General features: G+C 34.6%; 1 long non-coding RNA gene and 1 pseudogene across 1 annotated transcript in view; both read left to right on the top strand.

The window, feature by feature from the left end:
- LOC110262156 overlaps positions 1–18,642 on the top strand; it is a 143,906-nt gene that overhangs the window by 50,477 nt on the left and 74,787 nt on the right. The gene's annotated exons all lie outside the window — the stretch shown is intronic.
- On the top strand, positions 15,273–17,436 carry LOC100514590 (annotated as a pseudogene).

The following is an 18,642-nucleotide window of genomic DNA, read 5'->3' as shown; positions in this document are numbered from 1 at the left end:
ACTTTTGAAGTAGCTAATTTTTCTGATTGTTTTTCTCCTTTTGCTTTTTGGGTGCATTTTTAACTGCCACAACATTCATGAAACCCTCTCCTCCTAGGTTTTTCCAGCAGCAAATTATCCTTGTTCTCCCCTGCTTCAAAGACTATCCTGTCCCTTTTCTTTGAGGAGTTATTATTTCTCCCATTTCCTAATGATGAGAGGCACATCATTCTCAATGTCTACTCTTTGCTTTTGTAACACTGCAGACTTCATTTTTTGTCTTTAACTCAAACACTCAAATCACAAAATACCACATTTCCCTCAAATTTCAGCCTGAATTTTTTTCTGCCTTGGTCATTTGCACATGGACTCATCCAAACATGGAATACATTCAAACATGGACCTAATTTCCCTCCCCTCTCCCACCTTCTAAATCAGCTTGCTCACAAGTAGCCAATTTCCTTTTATTCCACTATTTTTTAAAAAATTATTTTATTAAACTATTTCATGTCTGTCTATGTATACTTACCTTTTTTACTGACATGATCTAAACATTACCCTTCTGTTGATTCAAAAATAGCCACCTCAAAAAAATTTAGCAATAGTTAGTTATTATGGTACTTCCTCTCTCTTAAATATTTAATTATTATAGAAAAATTTGCATTTTATTTTGAAGACTGCAGCTTGTTATACCATGTTACTTGCTCAAAGCATAAATTATTAGACCTTAAATTGGAAAGTTAAATTATGCTAAATTTTCAAAGTTGTCTGATTTATCTCTGTAATTTATAAGAAAAGACACCAAGTAAATTATTTGAAAATAAATCATTTGGAAAATAGGGAGAAAATGTAATCTCTATATTTTGAATTAGATGGATCATGTATCCTTGTGTTCTACAAATTTGTATTATGCAAATTTGAACATATCAGTGTGTGTTAGTTAATATAGTTGTTTTCATAAGAATGTAAGGACATAATATGACAGCACAATTTTCCATTTTACTTTTAGCACAAACTATACCACCTAAGACTAGCATAGGCTACATATTTTTAGGGAGATTTCATGGAATAGGATAACTGCTTAAATATGAATGACTATATTTCAGTCTTCACTTCATCTCTCCCATATTCCTCACTGTTTACTACCACTGTTTGAAAACTGCCCATTGAAAGGGCATAAGGAAATTAGGCTAATGCATTCTACTCTGCAATAGGATTGAAAGGTATGGAAGGCAAATTGAAGCTTACCAAGGCTATAATTTTCGGATCAGCACAAAGACTCTAACTTCCTATTAACATGTTGCTTAGAATCCATCAAAATAGCTTTGTCTTGATGTCAAAGATATTTTAAAATACTAGTGAAATTCATTTTCTGAAAGATTGCTATTATTTTGACCAAGACAATGGCAATCAAAGTACATATTGTGGTTGTTAATAATAATACATGAATATAGTTGCCAGATCAATGGATACCTGAAGCTACACAGAGAGACTCAGAATTTACCAGATAGCTATTTTGCTTTTTGTTTTTTGCCACCCCATGGCATATGGAGTTCCCAGGCCAGGAATCAGATCTGCAGTTGCAAATTATGCCACAGCCGTGGCAATGCTTCTTCCTTAACCCACTGTGCCAGGCTGAGGGAACAAACCTGTGTCCCAGGGCTCTCAAGATGCAACCTGTTGCACCAAGCAGTAACTCCTGGATAGTTCTTTTGAATAGTAGTTTTTTGAAGTAGAATAGTTAACCTACTTTGATCAAATAGGACCTTCTCAGATGGGCTTTCCCTAGTCACACACTGTTAAATTAATTCAACAAAGAGGCCTTTAGATTGACATGGGTTGATGTGGGTTTAATGCCTTTGTAGCCTTCATAAGTAAAATAAAACCTAAGCCAGTAAATGACTCAAGGTAAATGACTCAAGGTTAAGAAATGAAAATCTAAGGAGAACCAATCACAAATAGTCAACTTGACTTTCCCCCAAACTATAACAGCTTCATCAAATAATGTCCTTGTTTTGCTTTGGCTGTTTCTCTATAAATGTCTTTCCCTGAGTTCCTGCTGGTAGTGTTCCAACCATTTCCAATTTGGCACTATGTCACATCAAGAATAAAAAGTAGATGTGGAAACTTGTCCCATTCATCTCTGTATCTTTAGAAGTAGAACTAAGTGTTCTATAAATGTTTTTGAATGAAATAAGTAATATTTCCCAAATTATATTTTATTTCTGTCACAAAATTGAATTACTGCTGTCAATGTCATAAAATTTAAACTTAGATTTTTGAAAGATGAAAGAAATATATCATCAGCCTCATAGCCTCTTGTTGAAATGTCAGGTAGGGTGATATCTCAAAATACCCATCATGAAAATAGGTAATAGTTACCTGTAAAAAGGCAATGCAATATATCAAAATATGCAAAGAAGTAAGCATTAAAGATAATAAGATTTACAAGGTAAAATGTACATAAATTAAGTCTAGTTTGCTGTGTCATTCTAAGTTGTTATATACAGTATGATCTAGATTGAGTGAGTTTGGACCCAATTAGCACATCATAATCCTTCTGACAATATTTGTAATATTCTAATGCCTAGGTCATACTTTTAGGAGTTCTTGTTTAATTGCTATAGAATATGAATAGAGGCTCGGTACTTTGAAGGTCTCCGCAAAATGATTCTAAGTGAATGCATCCAACACTCTAGTGTATTTCTAGCTCTATTTCTAAAATACCTTTTGAATTTTAACTTTAAAAAATTCCCTTCTGTCTTTGTATTTCACATTGTATATGCTATTTCAGTCACAATCTAAAATTGTATTTTGTTTTTGTTCATAATGAAGCAAAAACAGCCAATGAAGAGAGAATTCTTAAATTGTATTAAAATGAAAGACGATTTACCTTTAAAGGTGAAATTTTGGTAGTCTCAACTTGATAAAATACTTTAAGAAAATTAGTTATTTTATTCAAAATATTTATGTCAAATATTTGATGGGATGTTTTATATGTTATGTTTAAGTTCTGGCTGATTTTGGGTAGTTCTACAAAACATGACTGAAATAATCTTACTACAGTTCAATACTTGGATGTGACAGCATGAACTATTGGTTTCACTGTTTTCACTAAATTGATGACTAACAATTTAGTTCAGATGAAAACTATAAGAAATAGATAATGCTTTGCCATAAATATCTTGGTTTAAAAAAAAGAAAAGCATCAAGTATACTGTCTCTGTATGCCTGACATGTTGCACAGCATAAGCACAAGCTTACAACAAACATTACTGCCTATGGCACAAACTGAATACTTAGCTCCCTATTAGTATAATAGATCTGGAGGAAATAGGACTCCCTAAGACAAGTTGGTAATTGCACTGCTTTCTTCAATTTTCTTGCTTTAGGCAGTAGAATCTTGACACCACAATCAAACAGTTTACCTGGTCTAGGAGAGTATGTAACAGTAACTCTAGAAGACTTCTCTAAATTAGTGTGTTATAAAAATATTGAAAGATTTTTCTTCCAAACTAACGATGTATTGCTTTCATGAGTGTGCATGTGCGTGTGTTTGTGTGTATGTGTAGTATAACCCTTAATTCTTAGAGTTTAAGATAATCTTAACAAACCAGCCTAAATCCTCCCTTCAGAATCCCATTCTATTTTATCCCACATATCTGTTTGGAGCTTCATCATAGATGGTTGCTCTAATTCCAACCAATAAAACAGACCAATTAATGTTGTTCACCCTCTTGCACCTTAGTCCCCAGATGGCTGCTTTCTGTAACAATGCCAAGACTCTGATTACATTGTAGTGGGAAGAACTACTTTAAATCCGAGAAGGTTTCCAACTGTTCACACACCATAGGGACCTTGACATTTCCTATGAAATGCCGTTAAGTAGACCCCTGCAGCAGTGATTCCTCATGTTTTAAGATTGGCTCATTCTAGCCATTATAATCACACATCTTTATACATTCACTCCCTTATGTGATAGTAAGAAAATTAAAGTTACTTTTTTTCAGTTTTCATGGTATGTAAAAGGCCTAACTGAATCCTATTAAATACTAAATCAAATTATTTAAATCTTCTTAGAATGAATTTTGATTTTTTAAACCAGTCTTTTAACTTTTAAACCATTTTAAACAGATTTATTTAGATATGGTTTACACACCAAAAATTCACTGGTTTTATGAGTATAATGACAAATTTAGGGTTGTGCAACCAGAACTAAAGTCAATTTTAAATATTTTAATCATTTAAGAAGATATTTTTGCCTGTTTGCACTTATTTTTTGTTCCCACCTCAGCTACAAGAATCTGCTAACCTATTTTATGTATCTGAGAATTTTTTTTTCATATAAATGCAATCATACAATAAGTGGTATTTCATGTCAGGCTTCTTTCATAAATTTGTTTTTAAAGTTTGTCGATGTTGTCTTTATTTCTCTTAATTGCTGAATAGTATTTCATTGTCTGGATATATCACATTTGTTTATCTATTCAATAGATGAACATTTGAGTTATTTCTGGTCTTTTCGTTTTCGTGAGTAATGCTGCTAAAAACATTCCCATAAAGATATTTATGTAGATACACGTTTTCATTTCTTTTAGGTGGATCCTAAAGATGGGATTGGTTTGTTGTGTAGTAAATGTATGTATATCATTTCAAGAAACTGTCAAACTTTTTTTGAAGTGGCTGTATCATTTTATATTCTCACCTGCAAAGTATGAGGTTCCAGAGCTATCCTGATATAGAAACCACATGGAGAACAAGTGTCCCAGCCAACCTACCCAGTTAACTGCCAGACATGTGTATGGCTACCTTGGATCATGTAGCACAAATCAATTCATCAGATGACTGCAGCTGTAAGCAAAACAAGGAGAAAAACTTACAAGCTCAGCCTAGTCCAATTTAGGGTATCATAAGTAGATAAATGCCTACCAACATGGTTGAAATACCATTATGTCACAAAAATCTTCCTTGTTGCTAATTTATAAAAATAATGTTGAATCATATGAAACTTTAGTTTTATGATGAGTAGAAGATCTGTTCCTTAAGAACATCTCTGCTTTTAGACTACAGGTGTTTTCAGTGGAAATTGTTAATAATCAGTGCTTTGCTAACCTAAATATCAGGGACATGGAAAAGGGTACAATCTTTTGCCAGCAGTGTCCTGTTGGCTCCCAGTGGGAACCTCCAGTGTAGTGTTGGAGAGCTGGAGCAAAGACAACTTCATTCTACTTCTAAAACCTTCAGTGACTGCTTTGGCTCTCCTGCCGTGACAGTGAAAAAAAACCTTGATCTTATTTGCAGATGTCTATGGCCTCCTGAAACAGTAGTAAGGCCTTCTTTCATACATTTCCTGGTCTTTGGGTAAGACCACCCTAGGCCTTTTTTTAACCCCTCCATCTTTTCCGAAAATTTTGTCACCCAACTCATTCATTAAATTTCTGTGCATGAAATGTCAAGAGTGGGTTCTTGGTGTTCTTCTGACCAGTTTCTGACTGATATCTTGTTAAATCCCTCCTGAAAATACAGTTTGAAGAAGCTTCCCTGTCTAACCCTGAAAGTAGAGACACACTTTCTGGATATAGTTCTTTTAATATATATTTTGGCAAATTGTACAGACTCGTAATCTGACAAATTTGTATTTTGCTAAATAGGAACTCACCTGGGGACAAAAATGTGTTACATCATATTGAACAAAGAAATGCTCCACTGGCTTTAATTCCACTTAGTTATCCCATTTCTGGAACAACATGAGTTCTTTTTCTTTTTAACTTAAATAATGGCAGACTATTATGGTGGGATGGAACAAACTAAACATTCTCAGTTCAAGTTCTTTTCCGAAGTTGAGAACTGGAAACATCAAATCTCCTTCCCAGCCATTTGCCTATTTTATTTGTTCCCTCAAAACTGACTCACCCTTTCCTCCCCTGACCTTTCTGATTAAGTGTACACCCCCACCGAAACATCTCACAGAACCATGGTTCTCTTCTTTCTACTATTGTGATGTAATTTTATGGTTATTTGTTTGATTATTGGATTTAAAACTGCCCCAACAACTTTCCTGTTAGTTCCATGACTCTAAGGCCATTCATTTGATTATTTTTGTTATTATTCTCACCATCAAATCTCCCAGGTTATTAGCAGTTTGAATTCTAGCTATGTTTTCTATTTGTTCTCTCTACCTTGAGAAGTTACTTCGTCTCTGTGCCTCAGTATCCTAATTCACTTTATAGCTATGTTAATTTAGGCCATATATGTAATTTTACTAAACCTCAGTTTATCCTTTATTAGCAATATAACATTGGAGAGAATTTAAATCTTTCTTAGTTGTCATTGTAAAAGAATAGGATACAATGCTATTAGAAGGATAGAACATGCATATGAAGTACTTATCACAGTGCCTTGTATTTGATAAGTACTCGGTAAAGGTTATAGTTTTCTTTTTTTAAATGTAGGTAATAACATGGTCGATATAATAATTAAATTTTATGTAACACCCTCTATGTAATTTGTATTTCCTATAATATGTGAAAAATGTATTAAAATTATTGTAGCTTTACGTAGGAGCAGTCTTGATTGTAGAGAACTGTATTTGTTGCTAGTGGAAATTCATTCTGTGGAGAGGATATTAGACAGAAAACTTTGTTTCTTGTTTTGCCACTAAGCATCACTAAGTAGCAATGGAGTAATAGTGATAATGGCATTAATTATAACAAGAAAACTACTGTTGATGGAATGTCTACCATGTGCCAAAGACTATCGACCATGTGTCCAAAGTATAATTCTAAGTGGTGAGTTAGACAGTATCTTGAGCTCATACCTGACCATATACTAACATTACACCTTCGGAAAATACTTACCTATGCCCAAGACTCTTGTTCCTCACTAATAAAATGAAATAATAACAATTCTTATTCTATTAGGTAGTAGGACATGAAATGAGATGATTCACCTTGGTTTCTCACTATGCATTTGAACCATTGCAGAGCCTCAGAATGTGCTGATACATGATATAGGCACCAGCATTCTTCCTTCTGTCTCATGCCTGACTAAAGCATCCTGAGGTCTTTTCTCCACTGGACATATTTAACCACATTATCCATACTTCTCCAGGATGAATGCTTTTCCCTAAAAGCTACTCTTTTCATTGTTCTCCTAACATGTTCAATTTCCACATGTCTACTTGCATCTACTGATAGGGGTTTAGGCAGAGAGCCACAGAGGGGCCCGCTGCACTCCTCTAGTCAGATTCTTGCTCATATCTTTCTCTCCTTCAATGCTCAGTTCAATTCTATGTTATGAAATAAACCTCTCTGACTGTTTCAACCCATTTTGATACTTAGAGGGCATGTATTAACTTCATTGACTTTGGATTTTTAAAATAACCATACAGGTCTGGTCCATAAAAGATTGTTAGCAAATTGCATTAACTTGAATAGAGGGATTTTTCCAAGGCCTTTTTTCTTATCTAATGTGTCTGAAAAGTGGTAGGTAACATTTTTTTTCCCCCCAGTAAAACATCTATGAAAATTCATGATCACTGCCTGTGTCCATCTTATTCCCCAAATATTAACTCTTTGGCTCATAATGTTTATATATGTGCATCTTTCTGCATCTTGCAGGTAGAACTTCCTCCAAGGCTGTGTAATAGCCTGACTCAACCCTCTCACTATGTAGTTGGTCAGGAAATTGAGAATTAGAAGAGTTCCCTTTGTGGCTCAGCAGAAACAAACGTGATAAGCATCCATGAGCATGCAGGTTCCATCCCTGGCCTCTCTCTGTGGGTTAAGGATCCAGCGTTTCTCTGAGCTGTGGTGTAGAGGGCAAATGCAGCTCATATCCCGCGTTGCTGTGGCTGTGGTATAGGCAGGTGGCTACAGCTCCAATTCGACCCTAGTCTAGGAACTTCCATATGCTGCGGGTGCAGCCCTAAAAGACAAAAAAAAAAAAAAAAAAAAAAATTGAGAGTTAGAGAAAAATCCGTGGAGATTGTAATATCCAATTTAAGTCCAACCTGACATAGCGTTCTCTGTCGGGCACAGATAGATCCAAAAAAATACCACTTTTAACCTGATTTTCTTGGGGCTAATTTAGTTTTTCTACCAACTTTTGAAGTCTGGAGAAGCATACAATAGTGAATTTTCCATCATCAAGTAAAAAACAGAAAAGTGGGATTCCATTGCTTTGTTTAAATACAGTATCATCTTGTTATAATAATGAGAAATTTTCAAAGAAGAGGACTCATCTATTTGAGCTGCAAAAACTCATCTGTTTGATTTGCAAATATTCTTTCTAAAGGGAAAGACTTGAACAAGGTAATTTTAGGCAACAAGACTATTTTAGCTATTTCTGTCTAAATTTAAATTTAAATGAAAGCTCAGCAATCACTCTTTTCAGACCAGCCATTCTCATTGTCATTAATTTATTTTGTCAACAGTGTATTATAGGCTAAATCAGTGGTGCTTTTTAAAAATATTGTTAAAGTAAAGAGTCTTTTTTATTTCTTATCTCTCTGATTACATAATGCAAACCACTTTTGAAAGCTTTGTAACAGAAAATTACAAAGGCTTGTCTGGGCCAAGATAGGGGAACTAATTCAATTATAATAAAAAGGATTTAAACCCAAGCCATAAGAGTTCTTGCTTTTATTGATTATTTTTCAAGCTTTCTGGAGATTAAAATCAAAAGGTTTTAATGCAGGATTACAGACAAAGCTAATAATCTTAGAAAGCGAGTCAATTCAATAATGTTCATATAAAATAGAATATTTTAGCAAATATAATTAAAACATTAAAAAATCTAACCTCTGGCAAATAAAATCTTGCAAAATCCAATGGCTCCGAAAAAGGAAGATATTGTAGCAAGTCACAACATTTAGATGAATGCAACTATATTAAACCAGAAATTAAAACAGACATGAAAATAAATACTTTCATCCTCTTCAGAAATAAGATGTCCGGTCACAGAATTTTCTCCTGTGTTGTACCACTTCTGCTGTTTTTATATCTCATAGTTCACTATAATCCAACATCAACCAAAAATAACAAACTGCTACTCTTCACCCAAAAACAGGTTGAGTTTATTGATTTAGAAAAGTGTAAGTAGAAATACTAGAGATAATTAATATTTTTAAACTATGCTTTTGGTTATGTCACTATTCTGTTCAAAACTTTAAAGTTCCCATTACTTAATAATAGTTGAGCACCTTCTTATAAATTACATCATGTAAAGTAGAATTATTCTCCTTTATCTGGTTAGGTTCCAAGAAAAGCATGTTTAGGGCATGGTGATGCTTGTAGGAAGGTGAGATTGACCTCTCAACCCATAAGTTTTTTTTGCGCTGCATGCATGATTAGGCTGGCCCTGGTGATTCCAGAGGAAAGGAGTAGAGAATACACTGAAAGATCTTGGCATATCTCCTGGAGGTTTTAGGGATAAAAAAGACTCACTGAAAGTCACGAAAACGCATGGATAATGTATTTCACTTTCATATACTTTGCTGTGAAAATTCCACAGGCACAGCAATGGCTTCAGCTGCCTCTGATGGCTGAATGAAAAAAGAGACAGAAAGGAGCAGGTTGTACTCACACAGGTGTGGAGAGAGCTGTTTGGTCTCATTGATGACTTGAGTCCTTTTAATAAGAACTGTGATCAAGAGGCCAGATTGGAAGGTCAAAACTGCCTAGACAGAAAGATTCAACAAGCGGTGGACTAACAGGAAGTTAGGGACTGACAGCAGAATTATCAATTGCCAGTTAGTGGAGGTGTGCTTGAAAGCTGGAAAATGTAGAGAAGAGACAGGTGAAGCCCTTTCAGAATATTCTAAAATGGAATAACATAAATGAACATATAGTAATTCAACACCATCAACCATGTAACACCTGCCCAACTTTGTTACATCACCCATCCATACTCTCGTTTTTGAAACCCTGGAGAAGCAAGAAGTACACAAAATGGTGAGAATTGAGGAAGAGGAGAAGGCAGAATCAAGGAGGAAGAGTAGAACAGATGCCAAAACAACCAACCAATGAGAAACCATTTGACCACTTCACTACATTTCTCATTGCAGGTTTATGAGATTATGTATTAAGGCAGAAATTGTAGTTTGCATAAGTAAGGTATGTTTAGATTTGACCATATTGTTTTTTTTCTTTTAACTGGAACAATTAGACTGTCTAATAACATGTGAAAGTAAAAGAAAGTGCTTTGGGTTTGTTTGATAAATCTCCAGGACAGGATGCTTAAAAAGAGGTGCTTTGAAAAATGCAGTTGCTTTTTCTTTCATATCCCATAAATCTAGTTTGTTCACTAAAATAGGTGCCTAGAGTTCTTTTGATTTTGACATTCTGACCACCCCGAAAATGTATTTCACTTTCATATATTTCACCAACTCTCCAACCATGAATGCATATTCTGATAGTATGCCTCACTGTAAAAAAAAAAAAAAATTTTTTTTGATGGGTTTGGCCTATAATTGGCCCTAGGTAGAAACTATTTATTACTCTACATTTCAATTACAATATTCATAATGTGTGTGTTTCAATAAATGTTTGGAATATAAATTTTCAGATCAGCAACATGGTATGTGTTCATATAAAAAGATTACATAGATTAGGTTAGATTAGTTCTTCCCTGCTGGTAAGCAATAGCAGATAAATGTTTATGTATATATATATATATCACATACATATGTACATGCACAGAAATATAGATTCCTGTATGCGTATATATGTGTGTGTATGTTTGTGTAGTCTCTTTGACTCTCTTTTATTTCATTCATCTGTTTATCATCTTTAATCCAAATATGGACTCTCTTAATTAATGTAGCTTATAATTTCTTGATATCTAAAAGTTCTCATTTTGCAGAAACCTTGCAGTGATCTTTGGTTCTTTTAGCTTCCATGTGCATGCTGGAATCAGTTGGCCAAGTGCAACAGTAACCATGGATCAGTTATTTCCTTAAGAATCCTTGGTTCCTTTTATGGCAGAGTAGGTATAGGAACCAAGCAAAGGTACAGTTATAGCTACTGGGGTGAAATTGTAACTAAGCCTTCTCAGTATACACAGCTAGGAAATATATGAAATGTATGTAGATGCATACACAGGTGCATCCATATCTATTTAAATTTCAGTCTGTATATCAACAAAAATCTGTAAGTTTATACTGATGTCTTGAACACCACAGGGTTAACACAAGCCATTCTTCCTTCTTTATTTGTAATTCCTTTCTCTGATAGTCTCTCTTACAGTAAGAAACTGGATTTCATTATCTACAATATATTTACTGATTTGCTCAATCCTAGAATACCGATAAAGCTTTGTCAGAATTGCTACCCGAAAACTCTGTGAAAAACAAATTTACTAAATAGAGTACGAAATGGCAGACTATTATTTTTCCGTTAGTATATTTAATAGTATAATATTGTTTATTCAACATTTTCTCACATCTTTTCCTTCCTTATACGAAGAGTAGCTAAGTTTTGCACAAAATGCTTTTTCAACCAAATTACCTGAAAAAAAGAAAGTCAAATGCAAAAGAGTGAGTCTGGCAGTTTTAAAGTAACATGTAATTTTTAAATCCTAAAGCTTTACATTAATGACATTAAATATTAAAGTCAAGATTTGTTATGGCTCTAGTTTTTATTCTTATCAGTTGGTGTGGTAGAGGACTATCTGTTTAATTAACCATGGGAAATCACAGAGTTACACTTTTCCAGCACAGGGAAGACATCTTACAGGCAGCTTGTAAGGGAAATGCTATTTCAAAATGTATATCTAACTTTAAAAATTACCTCAAATGTTTAATAGGGGATAAAAAGAATTGAATGTACCTATTGGATCTGATGATAGAAAAACACTTTTTCTGTGGTACTTGCATTTGGCTACATGCTAAATTACTGTTCTAGGGGGGAAATAAATCCCTAAATATAAGACAGAATTGACTGAAGAAGCCAAACCCACCAAATACTAGCAAATATTTTAATGCATTTCACATGAGTACTTCCACCTCCCTGAATTCTTTAACTTTTATTTATAACTATCAAGTCTCTATGCCAATATTTTCCTATAAATATATAACTGCACTAATAAAAAGGAGTTGAGAAAAAAAAATTCAGTATTTTCTACAAGAAAACAAAACAATACCAATTTGGTAAAATATCATTTCTAGTCACTTCACTCTTAGGTTTCATGAAACTAACTGAAGTCTAACAGAAACAACATGTACAACAAATCTCACAGTAAGTGGTGTTTTCTTTCCAAAAACACCACTGTCTCTAGGGGCCTTTCTTATCCTTTCACAAAACAGTTCTCCACTTTTTCACCACAAGCACCGCAATTACAAAAAAAAAATCTACATTATACACACTATATGGTTTGATTCCAAATTGGATCTACCTTATCATTGAAGTAACATGAATATATTTAGTTTTTCACTTAAAATGAAAAGGTGTCAGATCAATTCTTCCTCTCTGATTTCTGCCTTTGACTCTGGCATTATTACAAATTGCCCTGAGGCATATCTTTCCTTTTAATATGATGTCTAAAATGCAAACGTTCAGCAGCAGTTATTGTTCAACATTACATAACCAAAAAGAAATGCCACCTAGTTATTAAACTGTCAGAACATTAAAAGTGAATAAATCATAACAAACTTCATAGTATATAAAGCCATAGACACAATCAGTTTCTTCAGAAGAGGCTTATGAAGTGCATAAAGGAAAGTAAAGGACCAAAACAGAATAGGAATGTATCATATTTAAACATTTTTATCCCTAGTTCCATAGAATTAGTAAGGGTACAGAATTGTATTTCCCATCCTTTTGTTATTTAATATGTGGCTTAGTTAAAGGAATATTTCTAAATGTTAGAACCACTCTGCAAGAAACTGTATTTTAACACATAACCAGCATCTGATACTTCATTTTAATTTGAAGTCACCCTTGATATCTACTGGTGAATACTTTGAATTTAGTTTCATATAAGTTTAAATCACAAGAGAAGCATATTTTTTATATAAAAGAAATACTATATTCTTTTTTATTCCTTTTATGACCACATAATCGAGCCATAGCATCTTTTTTTTTTTTTTTTTCCCTGCACTTAAGGCATGTGAAAGTTCTCGAGCTAGGGATCAAATACCTACCACAGCAGCTACCTGAGCCACTTCAATGACAATGCCAATCCTTAACCCTCTGTGCCATAAGAGAACTCCTGCATCATCTTTTATTAAGTGTTAATCTGTTTTCAAGACTGTGTAAAAATGTACACTTTCTTTACATTTCCTCTTAGAACAAAGATAGCAGAAGGGTTCTAGATTCACTCAAATGGAATTTTGAGTCTAATTAATTAATAAAATGCACTATTGGCTTTTCACCATTGAAGACCAAACATAAAAGTGGATCCTGTAAAAGGAAAATCTTAGAAATCTATAAAGTCCTAAAGTAATGTAAATTATAGGGCAGGACAAAACAAAAGTAGCAATAGCACTGAGTGAACTAAGTGACTATCCTTTCAGAAAATAAATAGGGAAAGATATAAAATCGGGTGTTCCATGCCAAGCTATATTGCAATGTCTTGGAGCCAGTCCCTATATTTTGGACACGGTACCGCCAATGGAGATTGTTAGCAGGTACTGAATTAATATATATATTTTTACTCCACCTGACTATCTGAGGCGACCATCAAAGTTGAGAATTGATTTAGTTTCATATAAGTTTCACTCACAAGTTTCAACTATTTGAATTAATCTATGATCAATCTCATCTAATTTAGGTAATAGTTTCTAATCCTTATTTCTGCCTAACACTATAACTGTGGATTTCAAATGCTCATTAGCTTATCATAGGCAATGAACTTTCATAGGTAGTAATAGGCATTGCCTGCACTAGTTGGTGAGACATTAACTGTCCATAGTTTTCTTTCTACAGAATGACTTGATGATGATAGTTGTCATCCCCTTATCTTGCAAATTTATCTTAATAATGAGACAATACTTGACAATTTTTTTTTCCATAACTGACTTCCAGTTACAAAGGCAGGTTATTGAACATGTCAATCCACATGTTTAACATTGTAGTTATTGCCACTGGGTAGTAATTCTATTAAGGTATAAAATATAAAATTTCATATTTGACATTTTCACAGAGATGTATAATTCCCTCCATTCTTTTGCTTATGATAAAGAAGGAACTTAAAGTATAATTTAGAATGAAGAGGAAAAAATAAGTCTTTTGTATTTTTCTAGTTCCAGTTTTCTGACTTAAAATGACAATAGCTTATATAGATGAAAGAGAGAATGCCAGACAAAGCACAAAAGACTGCCAAGAGGAAGGTACATCTGAAACTTAAATAGCATTGCTTTTGAATATCCTTCTGGGGGTTACTCACTGCACATTAGTTAGTAAGAACGCTTTTACTATATTCATCTACTCCTCACACTGTAGCTTTTAACTTGACTGTCATAGACCAGATGCACTTGTATGCCGTAAGCAAACAGCAAAAAAGGATTCACTTTTATTATTTCATTTCCATGTTCCTTTGGTAACTGTAGTTCAGTTTTCTCTTTTCTTACATATATTTAAGCTATTTGGACAAGTACCATCTACAGAAAATGCAACAAATTGGTTTTTTAAAGATTGTTTCCATTGCTTAGCACAAACAATACCAATGAAGTGGTGCTCCAGGAAATGCAAGAGAAGGGGGATTTAGAATGCCTGGGTGGAAAATTTCAGCACCCCATTGTGAGAAACTTTGTGTAGACAGTTACCTTTAAGTGCTCCAAATTATGTGAGGAGTTATTAGTGGATAAAAGATCAAATAGATATAAGAAACTCTGAGTTTATTAAAAGTCAACAAGTTTCTTTCATTCAGATCTTGGCAGAGCTTTAAGTAAACAATTTGAGCATGAAGAGGATGATAGACAAAAATGCTGAGCAACCAATGAGAAATGTTATATAAGGGAAGTTTGAAAAGATATGGTCAGGCTTTTATTTCCAGATCTGTTGTATAGCAGATTACCTAGGATGAAAGTTTTAATTTCTTTAACCCTATTGTCTAATTAATAAAAACTTAAAAGTTATACCTACTTTTCGGGGGTGTTGCAAGATCTATGAAAATAGTAGAAAAATACCAAATGCAATTTGAAAATCATAATAATAAACCTAATCTTCTATGTATATTATTAAACTCAACGGTAGCAAATAACATTTCCAAGATATTGTTTTCTACCCTATCGAATCTTTAGGAAAATAAACATAATTTTTTCTTTTTTCATTTTTTTCCGTTAGTGTTATCCTAGCGTCTGAAAGTATATATAATGAGTCAGTACTCAATGGTTTTTTTTAATAAAATGAATGACTAAAGTGAGAAAATACTATTTAAAAATCTGCAGAAAACAAGAAAAAAATAAGCAAACAAAAAAAATCTATGTAGACAAGGGGCCAGAGTGTGGCAGAGCCATGCAGTACCCGCAACGGTCCCCCCACCCCACAACCCCGGCTGGCACCATGGGGGTTCCGCTGCACATGCCCATGCAGTTGCTGCAGCCTGTGCACCCAATGCGGTTCTACATCAAGGACATTCTGGGCAGCAGGCCCGCCAAGTCCACCCCCATGCCCACGCTGCCGTCCCCCAACTCCTCATTCACCAGCCTCGTGTCCTCCTACCAGATGCCTGGTGTACAAGCCCATGCCGATCCACCCCACTTTCTCGCACCACTCCGCTGCTGCGCTGGCCACCGCCTATGGACCCGGCGACTTCAGGAGCCCTCGGTACCCCTTCCCATGGTCAGTGAATGACTACAAGCACGCCCTGATCCGCCACGACCCCCTAGGCAAACCCCTGCTCTGGAGCCCCATTCTTCAGAGGCCTCTGCATAAAAGGAAAGGCGGCCAGGTTAGGTTCTCCAAGGACCACACCATCGAGCTGGAGAAGAAGCTCGAGACCCAGAAATACCTTTCCCCGCCTGAGAGGAAACTTCTGGCCAAAATGCTACAGCTTAGCGAGAGGCAGGTCAAAACCTGGTTTCAGAATCATTGCGGTAAATGGAGAAGATTAAAACAGGAGAACCCTCAAAAACAATAAAAGGAAGAACTGGAAAGTTTGGACATTTCCTGTGACCAGAGGCAAGACTTGCCCAGTGAACAGAATAAAGGTGCTTTGGATAGCTCTCAGTATTCACCCTCCCCTGTCTCCCAGGAAGATCTTGAGAATCAGAGATTTCAGAGGATTCAGATCAGGAAGTGGACATCAAGGGTGATAAAGGCTATTTTAATGCTAGATGATAACCACTGATGTTGGCATATTCAGAAAAATGGACTTGGGAATAACATTTACCTTAAAAAATCTTCATAGATGAACTGGAAAACTATATGAAAAAGGGAATCAATTTGCTGGTATTCTGGAAAGCTAAAATACTTGCTGCACTAGCTAAATAACAACCTCACATTGAAACCTTACTTTTGACTTAAATAGTTTATGTACTGATTTTAGGTTGTATGATAAAAGGAATCCACTGATTAAATTTGCCCCCCCTTAAGAAGTAAATTGTTTTTTCTATTTATAAAAGTAATTTTGAACTTAAAAAAAATTTGTTACAACTTAAAATATTTTAATATAACCTTCTTAAATAACTTTTGTGTAATCTGTGTCTACAGTCTACTTAATAGAAAAGCAAAGGGGCAGGCCAAATCCAGAGATAAACCTAGGAAAAGGGGCCCACAATTCAGGCAGCCTTGGAGTATTTTAAAGGAAATATTCTTTACTTTTATATTACATTTTTAAACTGAAGCTTTTAAATCCAAACCTATCTCAGAGCTCTTGCCTCTGGGATATATGTGATCTTTTTATTAGAGAGAGAGTTGATAAACTGAAATGCTTGTTTTGCACTATCACTTAGTACCTGTTTGACCAAGGTATTAAGGGAATACAGTCCAATTCAAACAGGGAAGCTGACTCATCAGTGGCTACAGTTAATCACAGATGAACTAGAAGTAGCAGTTAATGAAATGTAAGTAGATTGTAGAGAGTATGTTTTGTATTAAACTGTTTATAATGTGTGTATATACAACTGTTCACTAAAAAACTATAATGTGTGTATATATAATTGTTCACTGTTTAAAAAAAAAAGACCTAGTGGGTTTGTTTAACATGAGTAACTTGCCTATAAAATAAATCTTTCAATGGGATGGGAAAAAAAAAACATATATATATGAAGCTTGATTCCAGAATCTATCTCAACCACAGTGTGCTGTGAATTTTTGTGAAAGATGTACTTTCTTTTCCTTTTTTTTTTTTTCTGAGGGGGGGTTGTTTTTCTTTGAGGAAGTACAGCCTTTAAAATAAAATTTTACATAACTAAAGGAACACATTTAGTTGTTCCCTAGTGGCCCAGAGATTAAGGATTTAGCATTCTCACTGCTGTGGTTCAGGGTACTGCTGTGGCTCAAGTTTGATTCCCGGCCTGGGAACTTAGATATGCTGTGGGTTTAGCCAAAAAAAAAAAAAAAAAAGAATGTGTTTAATCTTTTCTGCTTCTGTGAAATTCTTCCATTTATTCATTAATTCATCAAGCATTTATTAAATGATGACCATGTGTGAGATAGTGAGCTAGAAATGGGAAATTTTATACAAAAATGCAAGACAAAGTGCTTGCCTTCAGCTCTATTACAATGGAGAAGAGCAGCATGTAAAAATTACTTATAAACACAGTTCAGTTGCTTTGGTCATTTTTGCAGAGCACACAAAGAAAATAGAAAGTTACTTGTACCTATATTTACTGACCATTTGTGAATTGCATGGCACATACTGAGACCTCAAAATATTGTTTTAATAAGTGAATGAGTGATGTAAAGAATTATTTTTAAGAAGCTGGAAGTGGAAGGGATTTAGGTTGGGAAAATATTTAATCTTCATTTTGCATCTTTTTTTTAATTTTGGGGAAAAAATGTTACTTCTGATTACCCATTGTCAATTACTGGGTCTACAACTATCAGAGTATGTTATAATCAGAAAAATTAATCCTGAGTTGACAAAATATGATGAAAAGTGGTATATAATATGTACATTTCTAAAAAAAAAAAATGTACTCAGGAATACCTGTGGTCAAGTTCCTGTTGTGGCTCAATGAGTTAAGAACCTCACATAGTATCCATGAGGATGCAGGTTTGATCCCTGGTCTTACTCAGCAGGCTAAGGATCTTGTGTTTCCACCAACTGCAGTGTAGCAGTGTAGGTCACAGATGCTGCTCAGATCAGGCATTGTTGTTGAGGTGGTAAAGGCTGGCAGCTGCAGCTCTAATTCAACCCTTGGCCCAGGAACTTTGACATGCCACAGGTGCAGCCCTCAAAAAAAAAAAAAAAAAAAAAAAATACCTGTGGTTTGGCGTTCCCACTGTGGCACAGTGGGTTGAAGATACAGCATTGCTGCAGCTGTGGCATAAGTCACAGCTCTAGTTCAGATGCAATCCCTGATTCAGGAACTTCCATATGCTGCAGTGGCAGCCAAAAGAGAGAAAAAATAAAATAGAAATCAGTTAAAAGAAAAATGAGGAAAGAACCAACAAGTGGAGATTAAAATACATGCTACTAAAAAACCAGTGGGTCAATTAAGAATTCAAAGACAAAATCAGAAAATAACTTGAGAAAAATGAGAATGGAAGTGCAATA

This window comes from Sus scrofa, chromosome 8, assembly GCF_000003025.6.
Source record: "Sus scrofa isolate TJ Tabasco breed Duroc chromosome 8, Sscrofa11.1, whole genome shotgun sequence".
In the NCBI taxonomy this organism is placed as follows: Eukaryota; Metazoa; Chordata; class Mammalia; order Artiodactyla; family Suidae; genus Sus; species Sus scrofa.
The sequence above is the reverse complement of the archived record's forward strand: the minus strand, read 5'-3'. Positions and strand labels throughout refer to the sequence as shown.